This window comes from Montipora foliosa, chromosome 10, assembly GCF_036669935.1.
Source record: "Montipora foliosa isolate CH-2021 chromosome 10, ASM3666993v2, whole genome shotgun sequence".
In the NCBI taxonomy this organism is placed as follows: Eukaryota; Metazoa; Cnidaria; class Anthozoa; order Scleractinia; family Acroporidae; genus Montipora; species Montipora foliosa.
Window position 1 is genome coordinate 12652387 of NC_090878.1, and position 6776 is coordinate 12659162.

At 40.2% G+C, this 6776-nt stretch overlaps 1 protein-coding gene across 2 annotated transcripts in view; it reads right to left on the bottom strand.

The window, feature by feature from the left end:
• Positions 1 to 1639, bottom strand: part of LOC137973894 (tyrosine-protein kinase transmembrane receptor ROR2-like) — a 75827-nt gene extending 74188 nt beyond the window's left edge. The window contains exon 1 of one of the 2 annotated variants that reach the window (XM_068820787.1): positions 1542 to 1639. The gene's annotated coding sequence lies outside the window, so the exon portion shown is untranslated. The remainder of the gene's footprint in view (positions 1 to 1541) is intronic. The other variant, XM_068820791.1, reaches the window with a different exon arrangement.
• Between the last annotated feature and the right edge of the window lie 5137 nt (positions 1640 to 6776).

Here is a 6776-nt window from a genome sequence, read left to right on the forward strand (position 1 = left end):
CAAATATTTCTGAAGGGTATTGGAAAAAAACCCATTCTTCTGAGGGCGGAAATAAAATATCAACTTTTTCTGAAGGGGGAATGTGTCGGCACTTTGATCTCCTACTTCTCAAGGGGTGAAATGGATGGATTTTAAATGGAATGGCCCAGTATATAGATATGTCTGTTGTGCGAAACAGATTTAAACTACGAAAAATTTTCAACTCACTGAAATTCGAAAAAATATTGGGATATATAACGTAGCAGTGTTCAACGGAGAAGCGAGGTCATGAGTTATGTCCCATTTCCAAGCTTTGAATAAAACTTTGGTCAGGCTTTAATAGCAACTGCTCAAAAGTCGCTCTCTTTACTACGATATCACAGTCGGCCAAAGTTTGACTCGATCTTTGTCACGATCAGATTTTGACAATTTACCCTCGGGGCCAGAAACTGGAATGAACTCGAAGATATTGCCAAAAAATAGTGGATTAATTTGAACGTTTTCTGATTAAGACTGACGTAAATTGAAAAGCCTAGAGAAACACACCCGATACGATTCCCAACCGAAGTTGTTAAACATATCTTCAGTAGGAGCAAAACTTTTTCCTCAGAGTGGCCTTACAAAAGATGAACGAGATGGCTTCTCCTGTTCAATTGATTAGAACCGTGACGGTCTGAGCTCGGCTCGACCAACTTCTAGTTGTGACTTTTATCAGTTGACTACAAAGTTAACAAGGTACTTTTACTTCAATTCGCAAACAGCTCAGTTGTTTAAACTAGGACCGGACCGGGAGGCAGGCGCTTCGAAATTAAAACTTCCCTTAAACGGCGTCGAAAAAGGGTATTTAAAGCACTCCGCAGTGTTCAGCTAAGATGCTTTGTGATACATAGGGAACATTTTGGGATTAGCCATGTTGATTTTGATCTCCTCAAATTTCAAAATTTTTAAAGGTGCCTAATATAACGTAAAGTACTTGCAATTTTGCCAACTCTTACTTTTTCAAAACTCTGACTAGCTTGGCATTTCCGCCGCAATTTTGGCTAGGAAGCATGACCGTGGCTTGTTAATGATGACAACTGTATGTAGTTTTAATTACGATATCGACCTTAAAGTATTTTAGCAAAAATTAACACCAGACTAAATCCAACCACTTTGCTCGAATTTCAATGTTCTGAGTTCTGGAGCTCATTGCCAGTCTGTGGTTTCATCGTTTCTCCTTCACTAAAGATGACCAATTTTCCCTTTGGCGTTTTTAACTACTTCCTTTGTTTCGCGGTAGACCTTTGCTGAGAAATAAAAACCTCTAGACTGAACTAGGGTCATTTATTCCCTGGGGTTAGCTCTATTGCTCTAAGAAAATGAATTTGAAAGTTGCTTGGTTGTGTAAAAAAGACCGAAAGTGGTCACTGCGAATGAAAAACGTGCTGAAATCATTTTTTACACGTTGATGAATCATCGTGAGAGCTAGCGCAATTTGGTTAACTAAACTCACAAAGCCGGAGAGCATGTTATTTTTCTCAGTGAAGTTTATGTGCATGAAACATTAAACCTCATAGACTCACCTTTACTTACAGCAATTCCTGTCAGCTAAAGGAAGAAATCCAAACTAGAAGCAGAAGGCAAGTTTTCGGCAAAGGCGTTGTTTTGTCCACAAGAAGCTGTGAAGCAAATAAATAGATGCTATATCACTGGCATAGAGATACCGCCCGTGTCTTTTATATCTAAGATATCATTTGCGGGTTTAATTAGGCGTTGATAAGTTATCTTTACATTTATCTAAGGACAAACAACGTTCCCCTAATTCGAAATTTATATTATCTCGAACTCATTAATTCAAAAAACCTTAAATGAGTTTCTAAATGGTAGACGAGACGTTAGCGAATGTAAACATCTGAGAACTGTACATGTTTCTTGGAGTTCTCAGAAAAAAGACTTCAGCAGTGAAAATTAGGTTATTTAATGAAATTCTCGAGATTGCACTGTTAATCAAAGTTTTCATCACCGAAGCAAAACATTTTAATGAACCAAAAAGACTCTGCCGTGAAAACAGATTTCTCTTCCCCCAAAAAAGTCGTCGAGGCAAAGTTCAAGCGACAGAGAGGCTACTTAAAAATATTACACCAATTAACTTTTTTTTTTACCCTTTTGGCAGGTGGAGATACACATTTTCGATCATCCGAAATTAATAGTATTAATCTTTTCACGGATTTTTGAGCTGTTTCCAAGTTAATGACATTCTTATCAATTATCCTGTTAGAGGTAGTAAGTGTTATTCATAAAAAATATTCAGTGTTGAGCGAAACACAAAGAGTCCGCGAAAAGATATGTCTTATTTAAAATTGATTCGGTCGATTTCCTTTCATCAGCTGTAATCGACGCATTATAAAACTTCAGGAATTTTTCGCGAAGAAATCATAAGCTCATTTTTAAAAATTGTGTCTGAAGAGTGGTTATGGCTTTATCAAACTATTTTCTTTCGTTGCGCTTAGCTTTCTCAGTAAAACAAATTACTTAGGCTTTAATGTCCAATACTGAACTACAGAACCTTTTCCTACATACACTTCGACTAATTAGGAAAAAGAAGCGGCAATGCATTATAGCATGACTTGGCCAGGGTCCAGATGGATTTAATGGAATACAAAAACCTATTTCTTTGGCTCTGTAATTAAGCCACATCGGTTCGCATTCACCAAATAACTCCATTGTTTACACACAATCCCAGCTCCTAAGTTAATCACGATTTTTCAGTTCCTGTTTGCGATCAATCAACACCGATTGACTGCAGTTTTACAAAGAGCCAATACATATTTATCTCGCCCTTGATTTCCTCCTCTTTTATAAGTTGCAGGTTAACCCATGTTTAGTATTATAAAAATGGGTTTATCCACTGGGTTGATATGATAAATTGACCACCGTAGAGAAATTTGAAAGCTCACGTTTCATGCTTAGAATTAGCTTGCGTGTTTTCCTCGCTCGCACTACTTGCCATTTCCCCGCGATTTTCACCGATTGCAAGATTACCTTGTATATGCCCTTCTCTACAAGTTTTCCAGCACTTTCCACTGGTGACAGTATTCCCTTCCCTTATGTTGGTTATGATTGGTACAGATTACGTGTCTTGAATCCCATTCTTGACGCCGGTCAGTTGAGGAGTTTTACAACGTCTGCTATGGCAACGATAAGGTGACTTAAAATTACAACTTGCGCTATTTCAAGTAATTCTCGATTATTTCACCTTCTTTACGTTATCCCGTCGTTTTCATCTAAGCGTGGACACATGACGGGAAAACATGTTCTTTGAAGTTTGAGTTTGGCAGCCGTTAGGTAAACAGTTGAAACTTTTGCGCGCGATAGTTCAAAAGTATTTGAAGCACACTTTATCAGATTAAAGTCAATTACCGAGAAAAAGTCTTCGATGTCCAGTCTTGCCGTCATTCTAGGAAGACTTGCATGAACATCTCTCAAACTTCAAATGATTGAAGACAAAACTTGTCACGTTTGCAGCCACTTAGAGCATGTTTTCCCGTCACGTGTCCACGCTTAGATGAAAACGACGGTACAATAGAGAGATTTAGCATCACCAGGATCACATTTACCGCAAACGACAAAAGTCTAACTAAGATTTGCGCGACGGTTTTGCCAAAAATTGAAGAAACGTTTTTGATATAAGCTCCTTTCTTTCCTGCTACAACGGGTTGCAAAATTAGTCAGAAACTCCGCGTTAACAAAAACAGCTTTTCTAGCTACCAATACCCGCCGTACCTACAAATCCAACCTTTTCCACTTCCCCCTCCCTCCCCCCTTTCAATGTTGACTGTTAAAACTTTGTTTAAAAGCTGAGTTTTTTCCCCCAGCAGGGCGCGCTCTCATTGGTTACTTCGAGTTCACATGACATCTAACAATAAAACTATTTCCCGCCAAAAGTCGCTGAGCGGGCAACAGTGCAAAATCTATGACGTCAGAGGGTAACAGTGCACCGTGCACTGTTACCCGCGAATGTTGACCGACGACCGCCGTTGCTGTGGCCGTTGCACGTTTTCCTATTAGTGCTATATAACAAATCACTTAATGACTGGTCCCGCAGGAAACAGTTCATTTCGTTTCCCTCGGCTGCGCCTCGGGGAAACATTGAGATTCTCGGGAAACAAAATGAACTGTTTCCCTTGGGACCAGTCATTAAGTGTTTAATATTGCTACAAGCAATTGCAAAAAGGTCGAGACATTGAATCGAAAATTCACCTCTTCTTCCTAAAACCCCTCTTCCAATTCATAAGAAAAGTCCCAACGCCCCTCCCTCCCCTCCCCCCTTTGTCAATGTTGATACCCTTTGGTTTAAGTGCCAAGTGGAAATGGAAACCACTTTACTTGGGGGGTTAAGGGGGGTTGGGGATGCGCTGACTTGAATGACACGCATTGTACGGTTATTAACAGTGCGTGTCTCAACTCTTTTTGCAATTGCTTGTAGCAACATTGATGGGGGGAGGGGGGGGGGGGGAGAGAGGGCTGCGTTGTGGGAGATAATAGGCAAATTAATAACTCCCCAAGAAGATGAAGTGTCTCCACTAATTTTGCAACTTGTTGTAGCTACAAGTATCAAGAAACTCTTAAAGAGACTGAGACACAAGGTAATATAAGAGAATTTTCACACTTTATGGCAAACGTTTCCCGTTTTTCGTTAACGTGATGCTAATGTGTAATATTTAGCATTGCGTTCTGTGCGTTTTCGTGAAACGGCAAAAGGTAAACGGCAGGCTGTTTCTTGTCATAAAAGCATGAAAATTCTCCTCTTTTATCTTGAATTTTTCTTTTAAGAGGTAACTAGATATCTGTAGCTAACAGACGAGAAAAAGAGCTACAAATAAAAAACAACTTTCTCTCTTAATTTGAAAAGACCGGAAATGAGCTTACGGAAAGAAAGGGAACATGAAATCACCATCATCATCAAATCTCGGTAGTTTTTTAGAATCTCTGTACGGTGGTCAATTTACATTATCAACTCCGTTGATAAACCAAATTTTTGTATACTACTTCCCCACCGACGCAGCACCACAGTTTCTTTAGAAACTACCCCTTCATTCAGTGTTAAATAAAGTCTCAAGCTTAACCTACTCCTTCACTGTTCAAGCACTGAGCGATTCCTGTTACGATTCCTGACACAGATGAAAATATGTGGTGCTTGGTGTAAGCTGACCAGTATTACAGGGCTTAAGCAATTAAAGAGGCACTGTCATGAGCTGCGCATGCTCGAGTTTGTTTGCTCTCGAGCCCACGGAAAATTCTAGCCGCCATCATGGATTCACGCGTGAGTCACGCATATTCGCCGGAGTTTCTCCTTTGTCCACCATGGCCCTCCCCAGTGGACACCATTTTAAATTTGTCGATTCAACTTGAAAAAAGTCAACCTAACACTTTTCAAGTTTTCACAAGACGCTAGCGTATGCGCTTTTCGTGACAGTTTCCATTTAAGAACTACGACGACGGTCACGAGAACGTTCAGTTCCGTTATTGTAATGTTTTCGCGATTACTCCTAGTCGTTCGTCGTCGAAAGTTTGTCTCAACATTCCAGGGATAAAATTGGAATAAAAGGAATAGATACTTGGAGAGGAAATTGAAAATTCATCGCCTGGAGCTCTTGTCCTTCACAAAACCTCAAATTTGGTCATATCACGTCGTTTTCAAGACGAGGAAGTTAACATAAACGTAAAACGTTCGTGAAGGGCTGCAAAGCCTTTGGTTAAGTTCATTAGGCACATTGTTGTTTTGTGGCGTTCTCGAAGACGTCGTCATCGTGCGTGCTTGAGTTCCATATGCATATTATGCCTCGGACCACACCCAGGTATTTGTACAATGACAATTTCAGTGGAAGACTAGTTTGTATGCTGTCAACCTCAATGTACCTGAGTGTAAGTTGTAGCTGCACGCCTAGCTCGATGAAGCAACCGTAGTAACTGTAGTACATGTACGTGCAATGAACGTAGAGGCTGTGACCTGTGAGGTATACTCGGACAACTATTTGTAACAATAGCTGCAATAGTCTTGGTAGCTTCGGTAACTGCAGCAGCTGTGGAGGCCGTAGTGTATGAGTCACACTTCTCTCTTTGTTTTTTTCACTTCTTTCTTTGAGTCAAAACTTAGGAGTGGTGAGCTCCAGTTCATTATATCTTGAGAGAAACACACAGTATTAGTGTGTTTTCTCAGACCTCTGTTATGAGTAGGCGTTTTATGCTCTTGTTGTTTTTCTTAGTCATTAATTTATGTGGTTCTGTGCATATTGCCTACTAGAGAAGCAGTGGTAGCTGTAGTGTGTGGAGCCTGAAGCGCAGTTACCGCATTATGTGAAGGAACTGTAATACGTCAAAAGCCGATGACCTGAGGCTACGTCAGCGGAGATATTGCGCTTTGATTGGCTTAGAAACACAGTCTTTCTCGGGAAAGTTTATAAAATATAGACGGCCCAAACGATGTCCCCAAGGAGAACTATGGAATTTGGGGGCTTCAGGTCATCGGCTTTTGACGTATTACAGTTCCTTCACATAATGCGGTAACTGCGGTTCAGGCTCCACACACTACAGCTACCACTGCTTCTGTAGTAGGCAATAGGCACAGAGCCACAGACAGCAACCGGAAGTGAGCTGTTTTCCTATTTAACTTGTCTTGACAATACCACATTTATATTCATGCAACTTTTCTGGATCTCATTGACTTGTACGACAAAATATTTCTTCCACTCTCGATTCCAAGGAATATGCAATTGAAGTATTTTTAGTTCTGTCTGAAGTATTTGATACAGATAAAT